Source organism: Anser brachyrhynchus (genome assembly GCF_964034855.1).
Source record: "Anser brachyrhynchus genome assembly, chromosome: 11".
Taxonomy (NCBI): domain Eukaryota; kingdom Metazoa; phylum Chordata; class Aves; order Anseriformes; family Anatidae; genus Anser; species Anser brachyrhynchus.
Window position 1 is genome coordinate 16676007 of NC_137706.1, and position 14447 is coordinate 16690453.

At 39.1% G+C, this 14447-nt stretch overlaps 1 protein-coding gene across 1 annotated transcript in view; it reads left to right on the forward strand.

Annotated features, from left to right (window-relative positions):
* LOC308201103 (uncharacterized protein) overlaps positions 1-10632 on the forward strand; it is a 110152-nt gene extending 99520 nt beyond the window's left edge. The window contains exon 29 of the mRNA XM_080607897.1: positions 1408-10632. The gene's annotated coding sequence lies outside the window, so the exon portion shown is untranslated. The remainder of the gene's footprint in view (positions 1-1407) is intronic.
* The last annotated feature ends 3815 nt before the right edge of the window (positions 10633-14447 follow it).

The following is a 14447-nucleotide window of genomic DNA, read 5'->3' on the forward strand; positions in this document are numbered from 1 at the left end:
CGGCAGGCTGCACTTGCTGGTTTGTTATTCTGGAGTTGTGCATGTGGGTTGAACTGTTGGCATTAATTATTTTTAATAATGAGTCATATACTGAATTACAGGATCCTACCCATGGATAGAAGAACAAACAAAGAAGCAAATAGCCCTCCTCTCCCACCCCCAACATAAGTCATATTTTGTCTCCTCTGACCTCAACTGGCCCCTTAAATTTCGTATCAAACATTAGAAAGAAAGAGGTCAAAGTGAGAGCCCTGTTAAAAAAAACAAACACAACCAGCCCAGATATGAACTATGGGAACTTGTCATCTTATCATCCTAATTGAAGTCGTTCTGCAATGTATGACAGTCCATCATATATTCTGCCAGTCAGTGTGTCATACACAATGTGTAACGAGAGAGCTCATAAACCCAGAGGGGAAGCCCCTTCTTTTTTATTACTTTATTTGATCATTTTCATAAAAATTCCCTTTGCTCAGTACAGAGGGATGTGTTTATTAGCCCCATTAAAGCTTTGTCCATTCATTTGACACTGATTTACACAGCTTTACCCACAAAAAAAAAATCCCATTATTTCTAGTCTGGAGAGGTGTCTTTTTTTATTGTGTGATGAAAAATAAGTATTTAATCCCACAGGTGAAGGCAAAGAAAGGGGAGGTTGTTGTCAGAAGCTCAGATGTAAACAAAAGGATTCTTTAGGTATAATTGACTCGGAGAAAGAAAACATTTCCAGTAAACATAGAAAAATAAATAAATAAAGATGCTCTTCCCAAGGAGCGCGCATTGAACCAGGCTCAGCTGAACTTTTTTTTTTTTTCCCCCTGTGTGCCTTCATTAAAAACAGCAAAATTTGGCAAAATTTCCCTCTGTGTTCTACTCATGAATGTTTCTAGAAAATATCAGCTTTCATACGCAAATATTCTTGAAGTGAAATTGGTGGCTTCCTTTGAACACAGCTAGTGCCTCAAATCCCATCTGCTTTTCCTACAACACGCCCACTCATTATCTAGCTTATTTGGCTTTATTTTATTTTTTTTTAAATGAACACAAATTAAGCTATTTAATCAAATATGTACATGATTACATGGCATTTTTGCATAAGAGTTATACACCCACGGAAATCATTAATCACAGATAACAACACTATGTTAAAATTAGACATTTTGCTTTCTTTCTTTTTGTGTGTGTGTGTGTGCTTTTTAACATAATATCCTGCGTAGCTCTAATTTCACCTCTACTCTCATTTGAATAAAGCAGGATTGTTTTACATCAAATTATTCATTTGTCTGTAGCTCTGATAATTGGTATTTATGTTTAGGCTTGATCTCAGAGGAATAATAATACAGGACTTGAAAATAAAATTGGAATGGATCAAGTCTTTTTTGTTTCTTTCCCCTTTTGCTTGCACAGAATGTCACCATGAATGTCCATGGGCAAACTGGATAAGAAGGAGTGTCACAATGCAGGACAACCTAGGAGATGACAGGTATTTCCAGGCATAGCAATGATGAGATCAAATTCCCCTCAACCTGCCTTGTTTGCTGATCTTTTAATCAGATTCAACTTCACTGCAGCTATAGCACAAGGTTCCCTGACAATGTATGACAGCATGTGACAGAAAAATATTTTGATTTTTTTTCTTTTGACCATTTGATGCTATTTCAGATATATCTGAAGCCCCAGCAGCACCTGTTAAATCTGCTGAACTATTTTAGTGGTGGTTTTTAAAAGTGCATAAATGAACCACAGGGTTTGGGACTTGTGTTCATATGCGTGTAGTGGAATCCAAACAGGAAAGCTGGGAAATGATCTAAACCCTTTGAGGTTAACGTGCCATGAAAGAGCATCAACGACCGAAGAGGACATTATTAAAAAGCAGCCAACCTAGCTCAAAAAGAACCACTGTGTGAAGCAAGAGCCTGCAGAACAACACCCAGGGCTGTTTGTGATCCCACAGGGATGTGTATTTCATCCCCTGTCTTCATCTCTCCAAATTTCCTCTGAACTGCTTCTGAGCCACATTCTTGAAAAAGAAAAACACCAGCAACTACTGAATGCTTCTTATCAACCTTTTCCCTGCAATCTGTTTCATATTCCTCTCACACCCGTGTTCTCACAGTGTCTTGGGGAAATGCTCGGATCAAAGATAAGAGAGAACAAGGAAAGGAATGAAGCAAGAGACAAACAACAAAACAAAAACCACCCCCCAAACTTTTTTGACTAAACTACTCTGCGAGTCATATGCATGATTACAGCAAAGTTAAAACTGCCTTCTTCTTCGCCAGTACTTAATTCCTGCTTTTAAAATCAGGCTCCCTTTGATCTTGAGGATTGAAATGATCTGGAAATGAAACAGCCATTGCTTTGCAGAAAATCTGGATAGGGTCCCAGACATGGCTTTTACCTGGAAAGCTTCCAAAATAGGATGAAATCTCTCTAGTTTCAGAACAAATTGCAAGATTTTTTCTCTATGTCTAGTCCAACTGTGGAACTCCAGCCCTGATGTCTGCTAGTTCCCAAAGTGCAGATGCAATAACCTCTAAGGTGAACTGTGAGAGTTATTCCTCCATTTTCTACCCTCTGCCTCTCCTCTGAGGATCAAGGGCTGGGAGAATTTTATTAAAGCAAAGGCTTAAATTTCTGGGCAAATTTAAGCTGAGGAGACAGTTGGCTATAACCCGGGCTAGGTCCAGCCGCATGAGGGTTGGAAAGGACAAAGGACCAGGAGCATTTGTAACATCTGGATCTTGTTGCATGCACAGAAATATCTGCCTGGCTTTGTATGACCTGGTCTCACAGCCAAAAGGGCTGAGAAATGTGGTTAAGACACACTGAAGCTGGCTTTGCCCTAGCAAATAAGTCCCACTGAGAAAGCAAGCACATCAATATTTCTTTGAGTGTGTTTCTTTTAGTTAATATATATCCATATGTTGCATGAATATTTCTTTTATTGGGGATTGTAAGTCCATCTGGTACTTGTTGGGAAGGCTTGAGCTGGCAGATCCCTACCCCATGCTGTTACACAGAGATCCCGACTGCTCTTACGAGGACGGATACGTTGTTGGGTAGAGACGACTACTTCTCAGCTATCTTTTCAGCTAGAAGAATTTCCAAAGAAACACGGACAACCGGGTTACATACAATCAATAAGTTCCCATAGTACCATTTTTTTTAATGTTACAAAATGTGTGAGGGCTCCATCTCTGAAGGACAGCAGTCCATGGAGAGAAACCCTTCTCTTTTTGTGTGCACTGCCCAGTGCACCAACCCTGACCTAGGAAGCATAAAGGAGAAAGGGCCTGAATATGCCTGAACGTCAATACTAAGTGGAAAATGTGCTGAAATATCAGAGTTTGCCAAGACAATGAGAATCACTTTCCCTTGCATGTGTTATTAAGGAGCTGGGGAATAATTATCTGCTTTAATATAAGCTTTTTCCTTCTGCATGATTAACTTCACTGATATCAACAGAGAGTGTGATGACTCTGAAATGACAGCTCCTGGTAGCACGTTCTGGGATTAGCAAAAACAGGTTGTCACTTTACCCCAGTCAAGAACAGTCAGTCCTGTTGTGCGGAGTGCAGGACAGAAGAGCCGGGTTTGGCAGCAGGCATTTGACAGCCAAAGTGTGCAGCGGGTCCAGCCTCCTGCCGGGTGGCTCTCGGCTTGGGCACGCAGGGCTGGAGACTCGGTTCTTCTCATGCAGGGCCATGTTGTGGTGGTTTTGCAGCTTTCAGACCCAAATCACCTGGTCACCCTCATGATAATTTATGATTTACCACCTCAGATCTACATTAGCCTGGAGATCTCTGAGATGCCTTACCCTGAAGTACTGGCTCTCCTGGTTTCACCACTTTTTACAGCAATGCACAATAGACACAGCTAAGACTAAAATATTATATACTTTAAAATGGCTTCTGATGGTAGCCCTATCTCTGACAACTCAAGGTGCAAAGCAAGAGCACATACGTCAGCTTAAGGAAGGGTTGGATGGAGAGGCAAGACAAAGACACAAAAGAGTAAGTCAGAGTAATGGTATGAACCAACCAACCAATCTTTTTATTCTTACTAAAGTTGTCAAAAAATCTGTCATATGCTTCTGTGGAAATTAATCAATACACAGAAAACTGCATAGCAACTACGGGGACAACAGGAACGCACCTATAAATTAAAAGAAGCTACTGCGAGTATGCAGAGCTATCTGAGGGAAGCACTGGGGCAGGGTAGCAGGGCTCAGTGGAGCTAGGACAGGGTCCATATAAATGGATCCTTCACTGAAGTCCGTATTTTGTCAATGTCAAGATACATAGGAGCTGAAAAACAAAGCAAACTCTGCCTGGAACCAAAATAAAAAAATTAGTCCAGCATCATGTTCCTTTGGAAACGTCATAATCCTTTTAAAAAGATGACAAAATGTCTGTATGTTTTTAAAGAAACATCACAGGTGAAAGGACTCATTCTCAAAATCCATGAAGTATACGGTGATGAGTTATTGAGGACTGGGGGTGGGGGAGAAGAGAAGGGAGGGGCGGACGTGTTTTTGTAATTCTGTAGGCATCTCAGTCCTCTGGTGAAATGATGTATGGGGCAATCGTCTGGTAGGGGCTGATGGGATGTAAATGAAACTAATTAAGGAAATGTCAAACATAATTAATAAAACAGGTTTAAGTTGCAAAAGCACTGTCAGCTGAATGAATGGGGAAGAATGCTGCATTCCTATTGTTGTGGGGCTTGCTTGCTTATTTATATATTTATTTACTTATTCCTTGCCTGCCCCTTTGGCGTCCCACCAGTTTTGCAGTTGCACCATTCAATTAGATCTCAGAAAGCTCTTGGTAGACGCTTGCATTTCCACCTTGCCCCCCTTCTGAGCTGGGGTCCCATAGAATAGGAGGAATATAAATTTGCCCTGTCGGCTTGCAGCCTGGGAAGAAGAAGAAAAAAATTAATTGCTAACTCCTCATCTTCCCCAAGTACTACAGGACATTAACATAACCAATTTGCTTGAACTCCTCACTGGCTGCTTAATAGAGCATCTGACCAGCTGATAAGACCTGGGTGCTGCTGCCTATGATACCTTGTTATTAGCATTTTCATAATATTTAAATATTACAGCCCCATGATTCACTAGCCTCCATTCATTATTGATAAGTACTAAAATAAATAAAAGGGGTTTATAAATAGCAAAGGGGGGTGAGCGACCTATAATTATGGCAAGCAAATTAGGGTGCATGGTAGAGTCAGTTACATTTGCCTAGGAGTAATGATGCTCAAGAACTTTTTCTCCCCAGGGACCAGAAAAATAATGGATCCCTGGCAGCTGCAGATGGGCTAGGAAAGGCTGTCACCCAGGACACTGTTTATATAAGTTAGGCAGAGCATATGGCTCTGCGTCCTGCCTGTAGCCTCCTCCAGATATTGCAGTTTCAATTAAAAAAAAATAAATACATAAACAAAAATAACTCTACGCTGGACGGTGATCATGTGGAAGAGAGATGAAGAGGAGAAAGTTGTGGGGAGAGAAAAGCAAACAACCTCAGTGAGTCCACCCAAAAGTTTCTGATGAGGGCACTCGCAGCAGCTCAGTGATCCAGTAGGGGTGATACCCATAAAAATAGAGGCTATTCAGCTGAACCATTGAAGACAGAAAGACAAAATGCTGTTTCTGCTAAAGCAAAACCTTTTCCATGTTCCAGTCTAAGACAGACATATTTATATAACAAAGATTTGAGCCTGAGATGATAAAAACATGGCCCCAGTTGCAAGTAAGAGCTACTAGAAATAACCACTGGATACTTTATAATTTAGTCCCTGTGGTTTTATTTCCATTAATCCAATCAAGGGCCTTTTTTCTTTACTAATGAAACTGGAATGAAACACAAAAGGGAGGCTGATCTGTTAGCAGGTGACTGTTCCTTATAAGTTATTCATTAAAAACACCCCAATGCTCTGGTGCTGAAGGAGGCCGTACCTACTTCTGTATAAATTAAACATAAGTGACTTGGTTACAAGAAAAAAAAAAAAAAGTTATTTCTCTTAACTTCAAACCATTATACTGCACTTAGAGGAAATTACACCCTTGCAGACGATTGAAGACTAACCCGTACATACCAGCTGCCCCCATTGTTTTCTATTCCAAGTACCTCTAAATATCTACTGTGGGCATGAATATTACCAATATTTTGCAGTCAATGTACTTTAGGTAAGTTAGGAATGGCTCTTGGTTTGGCATTTCTTGTGAATGTTAGAGTAGGCTCAGAAACAGAAGGGAAGAACTTTGGCAGAAAAAAAAAAAAGTACAGTTGGGAGGACTTCCCCATTTTGATTTGTTTCTTAATTAAATTCAATTACACTCCTAGTGAAATTCCTTTTGTCTTCTTATTCTTGTTTTTCAATCCATTCATTGGAAACTTTGAAGAATGTGCCACCGGTATTTCTTGGAAAAACAACAACAACATTATCTGAAAATGTTAACTTGTCCACAGATTTCACAGTTCATTTTTGACTTTCCACTGCTGTTTTCAGTTTCTTCTGGAAGTCTTCTCTGGACTGCATTCTTATTGCAATGTAAAATTCTTGAAAAATTTTCTGCACCTTATCCAAAAAAAAAAAAAAAGACTGAGAAGAGAAGGGAGGGTATTTGTAAGAGCAATCTTCCAGTTTGCCATCCTCAACAGCCCATGCCTGGAGCCTTGTCCAGTTTGATATATCCAAGAAAAAGTCGTATCTCACACCTATTCATCCTTACACTTTGAAGGTTTACCAAGTAGACAAAAGCTCGGCAATGAACCCTAGTTCTGCAGCAAGCAGAAAGAGAAGCTTTCTCCCCAGAACATTCCCAGTCCTGTGAAAGTTCAAGCTTGGGTCTAAGCTGTCCATCTTCAACACAAGCATCCATCTTACAAAAGGATCCTTAGGCATCGTGTAGATTCTGTTTTGCCTTAAAACTCATGTTAACATCATTGCGAAAAAATACAAATCCAAACTGACACAGACTTGCTTGTCTCTGCCTTTGTGTTTAAACACAGATGGTTGCTTTTGTTGTGCCGCCGCATTTCAGCCAATATAAGCAGCAAAGTACTTATCTGGAATATGTATCTCTTTTCTCCAAACCCTCACAGTTTTTTGTAGGTGAAATATCATTCTTAAGAATAAATACAGCGTTTTCATGCATCTTGATCTAATCCATTAGTCCTTATAATTTATTGTTAAGTGCTTCAACATAGGAACCATGACAGCTTTAAGTAAAGCATATAAGCAGGCATCTGCTTTGTATAAATTATAGGAACCTTGGTTGCACAAGTTTTCAGAGACAAAGGTCTGTTACAAACATCTGTAGCTCTGATCTTTGTAGTGATTTTTTTCACTGTAAGAGGCTTTGGATCTTGGAAACAGAAACAGAGCAAATCTATGAACTACCTGCAGACTTGTTATTTACATTTGTATTTGGTATTGTGCTAATGGCTCCAAGGAAGGAGGAATGTGATTGACATGGGGGTTGGGAGATGGAAAACACTTTATTAGTCTCAAATCAGCTCCTTGGAGGCTAAAGCCCTGATTAACTATAACTGGAGTGGATTGTCTTAATCTGACTGCTGTAGTATTTTATGTCTAGTCATTTAGGCTTATTTCTGTAAATACTTAGATAAGCTTGAATCAATTACTTCAGTGTCTCCCTTTGTCTCCTGCCATCGGAAATGGCATAGTGTCATGATATAAGCAGGCAGAACGGCAGGATCAGGGAAATAATACCTGGTTGCACACTGAGCAAGGAAGATGTGCTAGCATGGGAGAAGCATTTTTTCAGAAGATGGCTTCTTATGCACAAAAAAAAGGATGTTTCACGTTCTTGCTCAGTGCCTCTCAAAAAGGAAACCCAGAGAGGCTGCAAAATCAATGTTATTCCAAATATTAGACTGCCCCAAAGGCCTTTCTCCCCTCTTTCTATCACTTTTTTTTTTCCCCCCCGGCTTTTAATGGACTATGAGATATCTGAAAGGACAACAGGACTTTTGCTGGTGATATGCAGTTGACCAAAGGTCTGATGTGCAGATGCTTTTGTCACCTCCTTGCTTGTGCTACTTGGATTAATTTGGCTCACTTATGAAGCCTTACGCATTGCACATTCCCTGACTAAAACTGAAAAACGACCAGCAGAACAAATTAATTGAAACACGGTAGTCTGCATCTCACTTCAGCACCATCGCTCTATGCTGGAGCTGTGCGGTTCAAAGTTAATAAATAGGCTGCAGTGCCAGGAATGCCACTCACCAGGGTAAAATGCAACACAATGGTAGACAAGCCTGGTGAGCGGTTTTCCTCTTCAAAAGTAGCTTGGAGACACGACTTCACTCTCTTTAGTACCTCCAGATACACAAAGGCATAGCTGTGAAGGTGATGGGATCATATCAAACTTACCCAAGTGCAGAGCTTTGGTTTAATTTTTTTTTATATCAATGGCTGGTCTCAGCTCTAATTAACCTACTCCCCTATCAGTCCATTCCCTCCCCACATGCAGTCTTTTCCCCTTCCTCTCTGTGATCTCCATTTCACTGCAGAGATGGCCTGGCAAAGAGACATTATTCTATTTAGAAGCTGAGCACCTCACTAGGGGTGACAGGCCTGTTTTTAGGTCATTTATCTAATTGCTCTTTGCAGATAAGAATTAATTAGCCCGATTATTTTTCTTAGTTTTTGGATGGGTTCCCCACCTGGAGAGAAGAAATTCCTCCATGTCAGTGATTAATTGCTGAGCCAGAAGCTTACTGCCTTGCATTTGTAATAAATGCCGACTGGTTCTTTAGGTCGCATTAGGAACCAGGCAGATTGTGGTTAAAATGCACAGGATAATAAAGCATTCGTACAAACAAGATCACTGCCATTAGATTTTGATTAAATATTTTAATTTATCTGGAGGTTGAAGGACTGCGGGAATCAAAAGGTTTAAGGTCTCTTTTCCCAGCACTTTCCAATGAGAGCTGCCCTATAACCCTTTGATCTAAAACAGATGAACCCCATGGCAAGGCTTCAGTTTAGGATTTGGCACAGCTGGTTTGTCTCATACTGGTCTGGGTGCTCTGAGGGTCATAAGGTGTGCAGCCAGCTCAACTCGGCTGTGATAACATTTTGTGAACTAAAATGGAGCAGGATTTGGGTGAGGTTAAGGAAAAAGGCTAGGATTTGTGTGTGAAATTATGGCAGGTTTATATTCAGCCGAATTTATTGCAGTAGAAGTTGCCTTTCTCTTCTTTCTCTTCTTTTTTCCCTCCTTCTCTTCTTTTTCCCCCTTTTTCTTTTACTTTTCCTTTTCTTCTTATTTTCCTTTCCTTTCCTTTCCTTTCCTTTCCTTTCCTTTCCTTTCCTTTCCTTTCCTTTCCTTTCCTTTTCCTTTTCCTTTTCCTTTCCTTTTCCTTTCCTTTTCCTTTCCTTTCCTTTCCTTTCCTTTTCCTTTCCTTTCCTTTCCTTTCCTTTCCTTTCCTTTCCTTTCCTTTCCTTTCCTTTCCTTTTCCTTTCCTTTCCTTTCCTTTCCTTTCCTTTCCTTTCCTTTCCTTTCCTTTCCTTTCCTTTCCTTTCCTTTCCTTTCCTTTCCTTTCCTTTCCTTTCCTTTCCTTTCCTTTCCTTTCCTTTCCTTTCCTTTCCTTTCCTTTCCTTTCCTTTCCTTTCCTTTCCTTTCCTTTCCTTTCCTTTCCTTTCCTTTCCTTTCCTTTCCTTTCCTTTCCTTTCCTTTCCTTTCCTTTCCTTTCCTTTCCTTTCCTTTCCTTTCCTTTCCTTTCCTTTCCTTTTCCTTTCCTTTCCTTTCCTTTCCTTTCCTTTCCTTTCCTTTCCTTTCCTTTCCTTTCCTTTCCTTTCCTTTCCCTTTCCTTTCCTTTCCTTTCTTCCTTTCCTTTCCTTTCCTTTCCTTTCCTTTCCTTTCCTTTCCTTTCCTTTCCTTTCCTTTCCTTTCCTTTCCTTTGTTAGCATTCAGCTCAAATAAGTTAATGCCTTTCTGCAGGACATGCTAAAGAAAAGCACCGTGGCCTCAATTCACATGCTGGCCAACCTAGGACAGGCCTCTTTCCAGGATTATATAGCAAGTCAGACAGTATGATCTCTTGTGCCCTTAAAACCTGATTTCTGCCCTAGAAAGTTCCTAGAAGAAAATGGGAGTCTTACCATTTATTTCACTGTGCTCATGAACTGTTTGAAGCCCCTGATGGCCCAACAGGAGAAATTAATTGCTGGTGTTAGAGCTGTTTCTCTAACACAGCTGATCACAAAATACATTTAGCTGCCTGCTTCACAGTGATCACTACCACCTCAGAGAGATGAGGACTGAAAAGGCAAGAGCAATGAGATACTGACTGTCTTCCCTTGGTCTGACTCCTGTCTCACAGTTGAGAGATGTTAGGAGGGCAGTACTGGGGCATTTGGCAGTCGATGCTTTTGCTGTGTCTGTTCTCCAGAAAAAAATAAATCTTCCTCATCCCTAAACACTTACAGAACCTTTAAATCGGAGAGAAGTCAATTAGGGTCCCTGGGTGGACTTTTGTTGTTAGTGGGCAGAGCTATTTTATGGGTGGTCGTTTGTTTGCTTTTTAATGGAAAAGGAAAAAGAAAAAAAAAAGTAAAAAAAAAGAAAAAAAGAAAGAAAGAAAACCCAGAAACATGGCAATTTCTTTCCCGCTAAGTAAGCTGGAGGCAGAAGAGGAGAACTGATATTTCTCTAATATATAGGAACAATATTACACTGTAAAAAGTAACTTTCCATGGAACTTTGATTCTTACTCAACCCCAGTATTTTGAAAATACCATTCCCAACTGTGATTTAAAGACAGAAAAATCTACTGCTACACTGATGCTTAGTCAAAAATCAATGCTTAGAAATTGCTCTTACCTTCAACTTCCAGCTACAGGACATTATTTTGGCTTTGAGCATCAAGTACAGCCTGTGTGAATCAGATACAACTGATATTTCTCACTACCTAGAAAACGATCAAAATTCTTTTACCTGTTCTTTTGTTAAATTGAGATTTTATTGTTGTCACCATAGCTGTCCACATTTCATACCTTGACCTATGAGAACACAGGCCCAAGACAACAGAGGACCTAACAATTTTATTCATGGATATCCAAGGGGAGTCAGGTACTTGAGTTCAGTGAGAGTTGAGCTGATAAATACTTTTTTTTTTTTTTTTTTTTTATGCTAGCTACTGGGCCCTAATTTAACTAATACATTACATAATAATTTGGGAATAAAGACAATATCTCACCATGTCACTGGGAAGATACATCACAACCTCTGTTTTTCGCACGTGGAAATGGAGCCCCCACGAGTCTGAATTCTTTCCCTAATGCCACAAAATGTGTCACTGGAAAAACTTCACACAAAACCTTAGCAGTCTGCTCTCCTTTAAAGCCCACACCAAACCATTTAATTTAAGTAAGATTTACCTCCCCCACCTGCAGTGTCATTTCTGGCACTGTACATGAGGAAAATTAACAATATCGGATGGCCTGAGTTATTACAATGAAAGATGGTTGCTAAGAAAAACCATGATGATAGCCAAGAAATTAATATTACAGAGATGAAAATCTTCTTATAGACCCAAAATAATAGATGTTCTGTATCAATATATGACTAATCAGCACTCAAGGATTTATCTTTCAAATTACAGAACATGGTGGAGACATTTAATGCAATATGGTCTCCCTTCAGCGAGATACAGTATGTGACTAAATATCTCCAGTGAGTAATATTCACACTTACTCAAGTACTGTAAATATATCCCTGATAAATCTGGAGAGTGAATTCTTGTAAATTCTTGTTTAACACTGTAAGGAAGCTCAATAACTTTCCAATCTATCAACATGTTTTAATTTCCTACTGTGCACTTTCTAACCGTAGCAGGGCATTTAACAGAGGAGATTCAAAACTAACAGAGAACGGACTGCCATGTATCATTTCTGTTAGAAAACCTTGGTATCAAATATGCAGCTGAGTTACTGTGTGGGTTTGGGCAGGAGGTTTTTGCATGTGAATGTTTCATTGCAGCTATGCCTAATTACGCATGCAATTTTTCATGTAAAATTAAGTGCATGTGCAATGTGCAGATTAAAAAATGAAAAAAAAAAACCTAACTACTACTAAGTAGAAATGGCTAAGAAGCTAACAGATGGGTGCAGCCAGGTAGTTAAATCAGCAAGTATCATACTGAGGCAGATTTTCTAAGGTCCAAAATGCAGGCTGAATAGAAATACTGATAAAAATCATGCCATACATAACAAAGTCAACCTATTTTAAAATGAGATTTAAGAATGGTAACTTACATGTACTTTGCATTGCTTGGAAGTGTACAGATTGTCTTATTAATAAATTAGCTTTATGTGTATTCATTCCTTTATTATTATTATTATAATTTTTTTAACCATGTGAATGGTTAAAATCATGGGCCAGGACATTTGGCCTTGCTAGGTCTGGTGAAAAATAGACAACAAGGTGAAGATACCATCACCAAGATACTACCAGGATAGGTTTCATCTCCCTTAAAGCAGTGCATATTCATAGACTAGAGTAAATTACATAATGATATTGCTCTCCTCCGCTTCATGAGACTAGTGAACTTTGCTCAGACCTGTAGAACAGCTGGGACACAAGCCATGCAAGGTCGTAAGGAGCAGGAAGGAGAAATCAGTGCAGCTTCTTAAAATCGTGGGGATTGCACTGCAGTAAAATGTCAGCAGCCACACTGGCCAAAACCTTATCTGCCCAGTGTTCTCAGATACTGCTCTAAGAATAAAGTTCAGAAATAATCAGGTCTATGAGAGAGATGCCTGAACCATACCTGCTACATTTGGAATCGATCTTTACTGATCTGAAAATGTTTTTTTTTTTTCACATTTGGTAATTATCTCTGTCTATTTACAGTGTTTAGTTTTGCTTGTTTGTTTGTTTTTCCCTAAACTTCAAGATATTTTTATATGCTTTAATTTCATGAAATGTATTTATTTATTTCTCAGTAATTTTGTATTGAAGGCCAGAATCTGTGGTCTGTTGCTCTGGCATTTTCTTTGAAGATTTCTTCTACAGATATCTTCTAGGGAATGATTTTAAGGCAGTGAGTTGCTGTGCTCTTTTATGAAAACATATGCAGCAATGGCCGTATACTATTTTATAAAGTGTTCAAGTTTTTTTTTTTTTTTAAGTATAAATTATTCAGTTATGATGATGATGCTACTATGGATATAAACATGTTTCTAGTCCCAGAATGGGCATAAACTACTTACTTGGAATAGCAAACATAGCAAACACCAAAGAAAACAACCGATCTGAGAACTGATGACTCACTTTTTTTTTTTTTTTTTTTTTCCCCAGATCTAGGCATCTCTGCAAAAGAAACATCTTCCTACGAGTGATAGTATGAAATTCCCCTGTTCCTCCTACTTGCATTTCCCCTCCATAGGGTCTTTAAACTTACTTCAAGTATTTGAAAAACTTCCTACATTTTTCCTATAAACTTCCAAACCAAGTTCCCAGAGTTTGTTGAAAACGTTTTAATCCTCTGCCACCTGACAGGACTTTCTACTTATCTCTGCAAAATAGATAATTTCTGATTTATTTTTTTTTTTCCCACACAAAAAAATCAGATTGGAAAAAGCAACAACAATAACAACAAAAAACACACAGAAAACACAACACTTAAAACATTACAAGACATATCCAACAGGCCGAGGAGTGAAATCATTATTTTCTGACCACATCAAGTCACCTTTTGCCTAGCACAGGACAGAGAAATTAGGAGTACAGAGAGATATCTCCTTTTTGTCTGTTATTCATGTAATGAGCAACATCACAGCAATTCACAGCAATCTTTTAAATGTGAATATTATCAGTACCAGTACTTCCCTTGGACAGGGCATTCCCAGACATCTCCTGTTATGCTTCACACCTATATGGTGTAATTGAGCTCCTGGTAACTCTCACAAAAGTTTTTGAGATTATATTTATTTCCATCATTTCAGGACCTTCTTTGTAAAGATGATTATCTTTTAATACCTATTGCCTGTGCGCAAGAGGTGACTCTGCTTTTTGCAAAATCTTCTTTGCAAAACACTTGCTGAGTGTATTAAGGTCCTGATGAGATACAGCACTGGTGAGAGAATCCTTCAAACATTGCTTTTTCTCCTCCATAAAGTGGAAAACTCTAAATTATATTGTTGATATTAGATACAGCATATTGGTAAAGGTCTCGCTAGCTCTCCTGAGCATGTCTGCTTGACTTCTAAATTCACAGCACTAAAATGTTTTCATTCCCTTTTCCTTCACTCCCCACTTAATCCTTAAGCATTTTCACCTTAATCCAGAAGTTTTCAAATGCTCTGACAAACCAGCTAAATGTAAAGAAATAGCTGCTTCTCTTAGCTTTTTTCCCTGTCAATCATTTAAAACCCAGCGGAATGTGTGATGAGGATGA